The sequence below is a fragment of the Neophocaena asiaeorientalis genome, unplaced genomic scaffold (genome assembly GCF_003031525.2).
Source record: "Neophocaena asiaeorientalis asiaeorientalis breed wild unplaced genomic scaffold, Neophocaena_asiaeorientalis_V1.1 scaffold336, whole genome shotgun sequence".
Classification (NCBI taxonomy): Eukaryota; Metazoa; Chordata; class Mammalia; order Artiodactyla; family Phocoenidae; genus Neophocaena; species Neophocaena asiaeorientalis.
Window position 1 is genome coordinate 4,938,933 of NW_020174788.1, and position 12,523 is coordinate 4,951,455.

The window sequence follows — 12,523 nt, forward strand, 5'->3', positions numbered from 1 at the left end:
CAGGTACATCTTCATGCTCACTCTCACACATACATACACATCGAGACACGAGACACATGCCAGCAAAGACACAGATATGTCAACATTTGCCCGCAAAGATCACAAACATGTATAAACATCCTGTTACAAGCAGTTGCATACATGCCAAATGTGTGTGCGTACATATATAAACGCAATGCATTTACACAGATGTTGCACACATTTGATTACGTCCAGAAATGTTTCCAGACTGCCTTCTCGCCACTGCCCTCCTGGCTGGCAAAGGCCGCCAAAATGATGGATTAGAAGGAAGGGAAGGGAGAACATTTTGGAAATAAAGACAACACTAGCACTCCGTCCAGCCACCTTGGGGAATGTCACTGTTGAGTGCAGGCACGGTTCTGCTCCTTATCAAAGAGAAAGAGAATTTGGCTGAAATAAAAGACAAAGGATAGTCTGATCTGGATCAAAATGGCAAATATGACAATCATATGTGAGACAAGAAACTTATCCTTGATTTTTGGGTCCTGTTCTCTCTTATGCCCAAAACTGTGAAGAGAAACGTGACCAGCCAAGAGTTCCACTGGGATTGTTTGGATTTGGCTAGGAGACTTCAAGTCCGGGGCTTCCCAAAGATGTTACCAATGATGTAGATATTATATGGGGAAATTTTATGTGGTGGCTAGACATGGCATCGAGCCATACTCAATCAGATAGTGATAAAGTTATTTGCATTCCATTACTCCTTCCATGCTGCTCAGTTTATTAAGGAAGTGTCATCCTGGAGCTGCTGTGCCCTTAAGCCCTTTATAACATGTGCTCCGACAGCCTCAAGCTCAGAGGTGACAACGCTTAACTAGAACCTCATGCTTGACATCGAGAGCAATCACCAATCCAAACCGTGCGTTTTATGGATAAGGAAACTCAAGAGTCCCAGATCCTACTGACTTGGGAGCAACACCCAGGCCTGCCGGCTTGCTTGACTGTTGAGACTTTGTCAGCCCTCTGTGTGTTATTCCCATGTTCCTGTCTGTCCTACTTTGTTTCGGTTTCTGAGAGACTCCTTTTCACTTCAGGCAGACAATGCTCACCCCAGGAAATCCAACGAATACTTGTTATTGCTTGCTATATAGAAAGCACTGTTCCTAGATGCTTCACAGGAAGGGGGAAATAAGAGGAGACTTGTTCAAAGGAATGAGAGCAGGAGAGTGCAACAAAACGATGTCCTTTGAAGAACAGCTTCAGGAAGAGGGGAGACTCTACAGGAAGAAAGGGCTTGGAGAGATATGTTCACTGAAGGTCTGATGTGAGGCTTGTGCCTTGTGACCTGAGTGAGGCGCATTTGGCAGAAGTTGCAGGAAACGGATGCCATCTAAATAGGAGGAAGATATTTTTGATGGGCAGGGTAGTACAACAGTGGCTATCCTGGGGATGACAGTGAGTGTCCCTATTTCTGAAGATGTTCAAGTGATAAACTATTTATAGAGATGTTGTACTTGGTGCCTACCCTTGGTCCTCCAGGGTACTAAGCGCTGGGGACACAACAATAAGCCAGACAGAGGAAAGGCCAAGCATCACGTGGGACCAGAGACGAACTGCTTCCTCTTAACACTCCTCCCATCTCTGAGACCGTGTGATTGGAAGTCGTACATAAGTAGGTCAGGATGCATGGCTTCCATTGGACCGTCAAGCAAGATGAGGTACATAGAGGCAAAATCATTCTCCCAGTGCCCCAGGACTAATACACAGTTGTACTCAAGATCACACCAGTCTTCTGATAACTAGTCCAGTGCTCTGTTCACCTTAAGAGACAGCAGATACAAGTGTCCAGGCCCGTGTGAGGATGCTGCTTCTTTTCCAAATCTGGATGATCACAGTGGCATCTGACCTGGACTTCTTGCCTCCATTCAACCCCCCTACCCCCCATCCTCCCACTCCTCTGCCGAATCAGTTCTCGACAAGGGAGCCTGCATGATCTTTTGGAAAACGTTGATTACATCTTGTTTCTTCGTTGCTTAAAACCCATCAAGGCCCTCCTCTTACACTTGGAATAAGATTCAGCTCCTTGGCCCGCTCTCCAGTGCTGTCCCACAACGTGGATTCTGTAACTCTGGTCACTCTGGAATTTGTTTGATCCTTTATACTCAGAAGGCTCTCACCCTTATCACATGCTGCTCTTTCCCGTGATCAATCCATCAACCCTGTTCATCCTTCAGACCTCATCCTAGTCATCACTCTTTCAGCATTCAAGCACATGACTCTCAGAGCCCCGTGCAGCTCACATTGCAGCTGGTGTCTGACATCTATTTGTGTGACTGACGGTCAGGTGAACCCCTAGACCACACGCACTGTGAGATGTGCCATGTTGGATCTCTAGCACCCAGCGCAGAGTTAGCCTCAGTAACAAGTGAATGCACAGATGCCACCTCTTTTAGAACCTGATGGTTACATTCACATTAGATTCTAGCGCCCAGGAATAATTTTCAGGGCCAGGAGAATTCTAACCTGCTGTGGTTCAGGATGTCTGGAGTCATGGTTTCAAACTGTGTGTTCAGGATGGCAACATTACGTGAACCGAGAGACCCAGCTGAAGTATCCCAACTTGGGGATCTATCTGTTGAAGCTCAAAGGCCTCCCAAGAAAGGTCCAGGCTTATGGGTCCTTTTTCCTGTTCTTTAGTATTTATTTGCTGGATGTTGAGAGGAGCTTACCCTGCATGGTATTCCCTACATCCCTGCCTACTTAATGAAGATAGCAAGGAAAAATTCTTCTGCTTCACAGCCAGCAGAATAACTGTCATTGTGGAATAACTGGAGGGCTGGGGAATAGGCTCTTCAAAATGGGACATGATTCCAATGCTTCATCTGTATTCAATTTGTAGTATGGAACTTGAGTGTGCGTGAACCCCCTCCTTCAGTTCAGACCTGGCACAGGCAAAGCTGGGCCTCTACCTAAGAACTCTGTATTTTCCCAGCTCCATCCCAGAGGCAGCCCTTCACTTACAGCCCCACAGCCTTGGCAAACTGCCTGTCTAGCTGGGCCTCAGTCTTCCACTTCTGTTTAATGGGTGAGACTAACCCTACTTCATGGTGAGAAACCAAAACTTTCAGACCTAGAAAAACTCTCAGTCCGTTCTTTTCCTTTAATGGATACAAGCTATCGAAACTAAAATGGTAGAGGGGAAAGTACTTCGAAAAGTGCTGTTGAAACAAGACATTATTTTTATGATGATGATGAATTCCCCCAGGGGGTCACAGGGCAAAGCATCACTTTTCTTCAGAGGGATGGCACAGCTGTAATCTGAACCCCTTAAAGGTCTGCCTAGTCACCTGAATTTTATTGGTCTCATAACTTGGCATAGCTCTTCCCCAAACTCCCTAGGTGATCAAGGAAACCCTTATGTTCCTCCAGAATTGGCCACAATTTATGTGGCTTGTTGGACCTTTATCATACTTGAACTTGATTCATAGCTCTGGGAAGTGGATGGGAGAGGGATGAATGCCCCCATGTGGCAGATGCAAGAACTGCAGGTAAGAGATGTAAGGGGACTTGCCCATGGTCACACAGTGAGGCACTGGCAGAGCTGGGACTAGGACCCAGGACTTCATATTTCCTGTCCAGCACTCCAGCCACTGCAGAGCATTCCCCCTTTCACCAACTTCTGATTCGTCCGTAGATGGACATGGACTTCCTCACCCCATGACGGTTCATGATGTTGGATCACAGCCAACACCCAGCTTTCTTTTTTTTTTTGTCTTTGGGACTATTTTGATTGATTGATCAATTGATTTTTATTGAGGTATAGTTGATTTACAATGTATTAATTTCTGCTGTACAGCAAAGTGATTCAGTTATACATATATATACATTTTTTTAAAAAAATCTTTATTTATTTTTGGCTGTGTTGGGTCTTCGTTTCTGTGCGAGGGCTTTCTCTAGTTGTGGCAAGCGGGGGCCACTCTTCATCACGGTGCATGGGCCCCTCACTATCGCGGCCTCTCTTGTTGCGGAGCACAGGCTCCAGACGTGCAGGCTCAGTAGTTGTGGCTCATTGGCCTAGTTGCTTCGCGGCATGTGGGATCTTCCCAGACCAGGGCTCGAACCCATGTCCCCTGCATTGGCAGGCAGATTCTCAACCACTGTGCCACCAGGGAAGCCCCCATTCTTTTTTTATATTCTTTTCCATTATGGTTTATCACAGGATACTGAGTATAGTTCACTGTGCTATACAGTAGAACCTTGTTGTTTATCCGTTCTATATATAAAAGCTTACATCTGCTAATCCCAACCTCCCACTCCATCCATCCCCCAACGCCCTCCCTCTCCCCCTTGGCAACCACAACTCCATCCTCTATGTCTGTGAGTCTTTTTCTATTTCATAGATAGGTTCATTTGTGTCATAGTTTAGATTCTGCATATAAGTGATATCTTGTGATATTTGTCTTTCTCTTCCTGTCCTGACTTACTTAGTATGATCATCTCTAGTTGCATCCATGTTGCTGCAAATGGCATTATTCCCTTCCTTTTTATGGCTGAGTAATATTCCATTGCATATATGCACCACATCTTCTTTATCCATTCCTCTGTTGATGGACATTTAGGTTGTTTCCATGTCTTGGCTATTGTGACTCATGCTGCTCTGAACATAGAGGTGCACGTATCTTTTTGGATTCGAGTTTTGTCTGGATATATGCCCAGGAATACTCACCTTTTGTAATGCTCCCTGGAACCTTTGGGATCCACACAAAGCCGTTCAGCCACCAACATCTCCACAGAATTAGAAACCTGTTTGCATTTGTTTTTCATTGCTGAATAACAAATCACCACAAGTTTAGTGACTTCTAGCAGCACTCATTCATTACCTCCTAGTTCTGTAGGTCAGAAGTTTCGGTGAGGGTGTCTAGATTCTCTGCTCAGGGTCTCACCAGGCTGAAATACAGGTGTTGTTTGGGGCTGTGGTTCTCATATGGAGCTCAGGGTCTTCTTTCAGGCTCACTGGTTGTTTGCAGAATTCATCTCCTTGTGGTTGTGGCAACGAGGTCTTCTTTTCTTTGTGGGCTGTCAGCCAGGTGCTGGCTTCGGCTCCCAGAAGCCACCTGCATTCTTTACCATGGGCCCCCACCAACTTCAAGCAAGACAGACTGTGGCAAATCCCTCTCATTCTTTGAATTTCTCTGACTTCCACTAGCTGGAGAAAATGCTGTGCTTTTAAAGGGCTCATCAGATTGGGTGACGTCCACCTGGATAATCTGAAAGCCAGCTGGCTTGGGACTTTAACTACACCTGTAAAATCTCTTTACAGGAGTAGCTAGGTTAGTGTTTGGGTTACCAAGAGACAGGAATCTTTAGAATTGCGTGTACCATACTGATTATTCATTCATTTTACAAGCATTGCTTGTATGGCAGGCACTGTTGGTCACAGGGGAGATAAAAGTGAATACACCACAGCCTTTCCCTTCCATGGAGAAAGTGGGAAGGCGGTGGGCAAACATGGGCTTTGGTGGTCAGACACCTGATTCTCTGTAAAGTGCTGTGTACGGAGCATAACGATCACTCAGTAAAGCCATTATCACCATGTTATATCCATATCATAAACAGTCATTATAATATTATGTTAATTATGTGACAAGTAAGAAAGCAGCACTAAGGGAACACAGAAGGGCTTGCTAGTTACTCTGTTGGCAGAGGGGTGGGGAAAAGTTACTGGAGGAGGAGAAAGTTGTGCTAGGTTTTGAAGTATGAGTAGGAGACTGCCAAGCAGAACAGGTGCAGGGGTGGGAGGAAGCAAGATGGATAGAAATAAAAAGGAGAACGTGAGTGGGATATCACCTCCTCTGTAAACTTCCCCACCTTTGCCAGCAGAGCACCAAGCAGACCCTTCTGTATTCCCGTTATACCACGATCATTCTGCTCTTAGGATTCTAACCACGTTGTGATGATTTAAGATGTCACTGTGATTATCTATGGTATTTATTAACATTGATGATGATGGGTTGAACTGAAACAGAGCCCACAGAAATTGGGAGAAGCAGGATGACTAAAGAGGTGAAGACATCAAAGTGATAGGATGTGGCGATCCACGGGGGCAGAGGCAGTGAGAGAGGGAAATGCTCAAATGCCGGTCCACATCCACTGAGTGAATGCGTCCAGACATGGCCTCCGGAGCCAGATGCTGGCCGCTAGATGCTACTCTCTTCTGGCAAAGGCTGTTTTTTTTTTCTTTGGTTAACGAGACACTAAGCATATCATTAAATGCATAACTTGATGCCAGTAGAAGAGAGTAAAGATCTGTTTGGGCCATCTTTTGGGTTCTGATAGTTAGCATTACCTTTCCTGGTTGTGGATTCGGATTCACCACAGACCTTTAAATGTATACTTCTAATCTCACAGCTTGGATTTGTCTTTCTAGACGAGGGGCCAGCATTTTTTTCTTTTTTGTTTTTTTTCTGTAAAAGGCCGGGTAGTAAATATTTCAGGCTTTGCAGGCCTTATAGTCTCTGCTGTTGTAGTGTGAAAGCAGCCACAGACAGGATATACACACGTGCACGTGGCCGTGTACCAAACAACTCGCATCACAAAAACAGGCAGCAGGCTGGATGTAGCCAGTGGCCTGTAATTTAATGACTCCTTCCCTCAATCCTACTCTGAGTCTGAGAGACCTTGGATCGAAGTGAATACACGACTTAGACATTTTTTATCACCCATCCAGTTATTAGTACCTGCCCACAACCACCCAGATAAAGTACTGGAATGATTCATTTGCCAGTTACTTTTGTGCTTTCCTCAAGCAGAAGGGAGAAGGCATTGGTTAAGAGAATGGGCTCAGGGGCCACACACGACAGGATAGCATCTCCTGCCTCATTACTTACTGGTTGTATGACATTGGGCAAGTCATTAAAACTCTTGGTGCTTGTTTCTTTACAAAATGGAGTGTTAGTACTCATCTTAAAGGTATTCTTCATAATTAAAAAGAAAAAAAAATACCAGTGAAGCATGTAGCTCTGTGCCTGGCAGAGAGAGCACTTCTGCCAGGATGGAGATGTGCAGACAGTGTTTGGTGCAATGCCCTGGCTGGAGGTCGGGGAGCAGGTGCTATGGCCGGGGGCCTTCCGAAAAGTAGATACACGGGGCCAGTGTAAGGAGTGGAAAGTTATTAAATAGGAATCAGTTTCTGATCTCACCAATCTCCTCTCCGTGACATCTCTGGCAAGGGGTTGGATATGGACATTTCTTCTTTATTTCAAAAGCATGTCCTGTCATCCCCAAGAGGAAGGAGACAGAAGGGACACCTCCTGTGTGCCTTCATTCAGCTGAGCTCGACCTGTTTCCCTTGGTCATCTGCTTCAAATGGCTATTTTTAAAAAGTAATGGAAACAGAGGCATGAAGGCAGAGGCTCAGACGGTCCGTCTCTAAATTACGGGGAGAAAAAAAGGTCCATCTTGACTAGTTACTCAGCTGAGCCATGTTCAGAGAGAGAGGCTCACTTGGTATCGGGCATCAAGGTTCTCAGACTGGGGTAAAGAGCTCCGGCCAGATGCAACGATTGCACTGATGAGGGCACTTCATCCGAGATGCTGTGTCTGGGTGGCAAAGCATTCCACTTTCACCAGCTGCAAATCACTCAGCGCTTCCCTGGCAGAGTAGGAGTGAGGCATGTTAATTGCCCAGCTGCTGGTCACTGTGTTCCAGCCCCGCAGGAGGGGGCGGGCCCCGGACTCCTGTGCTGAGTCTCAGGGTGGGGAACTTGGGGGTTGGACAACAAGCTCCAAGGAAAGCCCGGCACTCTATAAGCTAGTGTGCACTGTTGTAGAATTTGCAGAGCTGTGTTTCAAAGAGGGATGGTTTTATGTTCCTATTATTTTCCATTTAGGTAAGCTATGGGAGTGTAGCGTGGGCACAGTTTGCAAAAGAATGAAGATCAATTCGTTCATTTTTAAAAATTTACTAATTCTTCGGTCCACTCTCTAAGCTTCAGTCTCCATATCTGAAGATGGAGATACTGAATTCCATGTCATGAACTGTGAGAATTTGATGAGCAGGTCATGTTTTGCATCTAGCACAGATACAGCAGGACTCAAGATGTCACCTATAGTGATGCTGCCGCTGCTACGATGATGATGGTGGTGGTGGTGGTGGTAGAGATGATGATGATTTCTTCTGGAAACACTCCGCTTCTAGGCGCCATACTCTCCTCAGTGTCCGCCTACTTTGCAGGTTGGTCCTGCTTAGTGTCCTTTGCTGGTTCTTCCTTTCTGCTTAAGTCTTAAGTTGTTGTTGTGTGCAGAACTCAGGCCTTAGCCCTCTTCCCATCCCTGTCTACCATCTTTCCATAGATGATCTCTTCCAAGCCCATGACCTTTATATACATAGATGCTAAGAACTCCTAAATTTCAATCTCCAGTCCTTCTCCTGAACAGGAATTATTAGTCTTCTCCGTCTTCCTCATTTCAGGAAATGGCACCACTGTCCCCACTGCTGTTCAAACCAGAGGCCAGGTCGACAGTGCTGACTTTTCTTTTTCCCTCACCTTCACCTCCAGTCCATCAAATCCAATCATCCCCCATAGTCAGTGGTATCGTTCTAGATACTAGGTATTAGCATCGCATTTCCTTGCTTCTTCTCTTGACCTTTTACAACCCACGTCCACACAATAGGCAGAGGGACCGTTTAAAACTGTAAGTAGGATCACGTTGTTCCTCACTCCACTTAAAGTCTGTCACACTTAGAAAATAAAATCCAAATGCCTTGCTGAGGTTAACCTGATCTGGCTCACCTTTAATCTCATCTGGACCATCTTTACTGCCATGGCTCTGCTGCAGCCTCATTGGCTTTGTTGCAGTTCCTAGAACACACCAAAGTCTTTCCCACCTTAGGACACTTGCAATTGTTCCCTCTGCCTGGAACTTACTTCCCTGAAATTGTCCCAAACCTCCCTCCATGTACCCTTCAGGTTTCTGCTCAAACATCATCTCCTCAGGTACACCTCTTCAAATATTGTCTCTGTTCTCCATCTCTCTCATCTTACCCTGTTTTTTTTCATAGCATTTATCAAAGTCTAATGTGATCTTTAGATAATCATATACTTATTGATTTGTTTATTCATTATTACCTGTCTCCTTCCACTAAAATGGAAGCTCAGAGAGGGAAGGGGTCTTTGTCATTCACTGCTATATCCCTGGCACCTAGCAGAGTGCCTGGCACATAGTAGGTGCTCATTGAACATAGGCTGACTAAATGAATGATTACACAATGTTTATTGAGTACTGACCACCTACCAAGCCTGATGAGAAATACTTAAAAAGTTTCTTCTTAAGAAAATCAGTTTAATGGAATGAATGTGACCCACACAGAAGCAACTGTGATACCTAGACTGGGTGAACAGCACAGGAAATCACTGATTAAGTGCTACGAAAGTGCACTGGTGGGGAAAGCCATGCCCAACTGGGAAAAATCTGGAAAGGTGGGCTGAAAGAGGAACCATTTGCCTGGGATATGCAGGGCAGGCAGGCTTTGAGCACTCTGAAATAGAAAGAAAGGTATTTCCTGGAGCAGGAACAGCTTGTGCTATGGTGTGGAGATGGGACAAGAACATGCCCAAAGCACATTAACTACTCAGCAGCCCCTGTTCCCTGAGCACCAGCTTGGAACTGGATACTGCATAAAATACTTGACATTCGTTCTTCTAATCCCCATCACTTTCTTCAGGCCACGTAAGCATATCCCACCCCCCTGCTGATAAATGAGGAATCTGAGGGTCAGAGAGATGAAATAATTAAGCTCACAAAGCAAGTGATGGAGCTTGTATGTGAACCCAGGTCCATCGAATTCCAATGGTGTGATTTCATTGTGCTGAAAGGGGGTCCAGCTTGAACCAGGACCACCAACTCTCTCAAGGCTGACCTTTTCAGGTCCCAAGCACCACTTACCCACAGTTCCTAGACACAAAGGAATGGTGGCACCACACTTGTATTAAAAATGGGACTTCCTCCACATACATATTTTGGGGTAAGTTCTTAGAAGAAACCACTCTTTTTATAGCTAGCTGCCTGCTGGCCAGCCCATAATACTCAAACATATGTTTTCCCTGTATCCAGAGCCCTACCAAGAGCTCCTACTCTTTGCTGATCCACCAGCTGTTTTCAGAAGTGAGACGGGTTCTAGGGGCCTGGGTCCCTGCCTCAGTGGGCCAGGTGAGGGCCTGAATGGTCATCTGTGGCCTAACCTATCTGGCACTTGAAGTCCTTAGAGTGGGCAGCAGATTTAATTGTGGGATGCTGTGGGCTTTTTAAAAATAGACCCCAACCCATTAGCAAATGGGAGGGAAAATCACAGCGCGTGCTTCTCCTTTAGTTAACATTTGGTTTGCTCCAGCACACGGCGCATATTACAAGGAGTTATTTTACTTAAAATAACCAGTTGAAAATCCTCATTTGTCAGGTATTTTTTCACCCTACCCAGTTCCCTGCAGACTCAGACCCTCCCACCCACGTATCCCCAACCAAGCTGGCAGGGCAGCCCTGGAGGCAGGGAACAGCCTCCCTTCCTTCCCTCACCCCAAACCCTCCCAATCATTTCATCAAAGGAACACTCAGTTTTGAGACATTGAAGACAATTATGAAGTAGGAGTTCAGAAGCTGTACTGACCTCCTGTTCCACCCCTTCTGTTCATTAACGGTGATTTGAGGCAAGTTATCTCATATTCCTGAGCCTCAGTTTCACCTGTCTGTGAAACAGGGATAATAACAGGACCAACCTAAAAGCATTGTTTTGAGGATGAGCTGTAATATGCTTCACTGGCCACTTGGACCAGAGGAGATACCTGGTACAAACAGCTACTACTATTCTGAAATGGAAGATGCCATGGCAAGAGGTTTTCAATTGCTGTTTCAGTTGTGAAAAACCAGGTTATAAAACAGACTATACTGTATGGCCACATTTGAGAACTCAACTTTGGTGGAGATGAGTGTTTGGAAGTACTACAAGAGTCAGCCAGGTGGCTGGATTATGGGCTGTCTTTTTTTCCTACCTTCTTCCTTCTCTTTTCTGATTTTCTAAATGAATACCTATAATAGTTATAATACATAGAAAACCTAGAATATAGTAGTTAAAATTATGGACTATGGGATCATCCAACCTGGGCTCCAGTCCTAACTTCTTCTCTTACTGTGTGACCTTGGGACAGTGCCTTAGTCTCTCTGAGTTTCAGCTCACTCATCTGTAAAACGGAGATAATAGCAATACCTCCTCCTGTCGGCCATTGAATACTGTTGTTAATCTTTCCTCACTAATTTGGTGGGCAGCAGGGGGTCAGGAGGAGGGACGGAAGGGACTGATGTAGATAGGGAGGTGAGGGACAGTCTCTCTGGGCAGGTGACATTTAAGCTGAGAGCTGAGAATGATCCAGATTGTGTGAAGAACCTGATGGAGCAGCGTTCTAGACAGAGGAGATGGAAAGAGCAAAGGTTTGAAGGCAGGAAAGGCTTCGTGTGTTCAAGGTAATTGGCAGCCATAGGATGAGTCTGGAGAGTGAGGAAAGGACTAGATCAAGCAGAGCATCTGAAGCCAGGGCATGGACTCTGTATTTAACGATTAAAAGTCCAGCTACTAGTGTCACCTCCTCCAAGAGGCCTTCCAGACTGCTGCTTCCTCCCCTCACTTCTCATTTCTTTGAACTCTTCTGTTTTCCCCTTCACAGTACCACTCCTTCTTCTGCTCTTTTGCACTGTTAGCACTGCATTATATTATTAAATCATTATTAAATCATATAATATTAAATCATTATGGGATTTTAGACTTCTTCCTAATTCTCTAGAACCCAACACAGCCTCAACATTTGTTGAGTGAACTTGAAACTCCTACGTAGGCATTTGTAATGCCTTCCTCTGAGCTACCTATAGAAGAAAATATTTCTTAAGCTAATTAATAGCAGAATCATGATTGTGTGAGGAATCATTTATTCTGTGAGGTCACAAACTGATTTCAAAACTTTAGGAGCACCCATTTTTGAGAAACTGATATCTTGGATATATCCATAACTCTTACATAGTCATAAAATCATGTTTCCTCAGAATCTTCTCTCTGCAAAGTGGTGGTCATAGAGCAAATTGTTGCCTAAAGTTATAATAATAAAACCGTGTTTCTTTAAAAATATTGTAAAAGACCGATCACAAATTTAGACCGAACTGTAAGGTAATACATGGGTATTGTTTTAAACCCATAAGTTTGTGGTAGTTTGTTACACAGCAATAGAAAACTGAAGTATGACTGGAAATCACTATGCAGTGATTTAAACCATCCATTTAAACTAGGTTCCTTTAAATCATCTGTCTCTTGTCTGCCGTTTGAGGATGGCTACAATAAATCCCTACCCCAACGTCTCTTCTAGCCTAGTCCTCTGCTTTTCCCCTTTATGTTCTCTGATTGAAGTCAGTGGTTAAGAGTAAAGGCTCTAGTGTCAGCCTGCTTGGGATCAAAAGCCATTCTGCCAAGAACTAGGTGGTGACCTTGGACAAGTTTCCGAACCACACTGAGCCTCAGTTCCTC

The 12,523-nt window shown here is 45.0% G+C and overlaps 1 protein-coding gene across 3 annotated transcripts in view; it reads right to left on the reverse strand.

The window, feature by feature from the left end:
• Window positions 1-12,523, reverse strand: part of GRIA1 (glutamate ionotropic receptor AMPA type subunit 1) — a 302,566-nt gene that overhangs the window by 44,569 nt on the left and 245,474 nt on the right. The window lies entirely within an intron of this gene.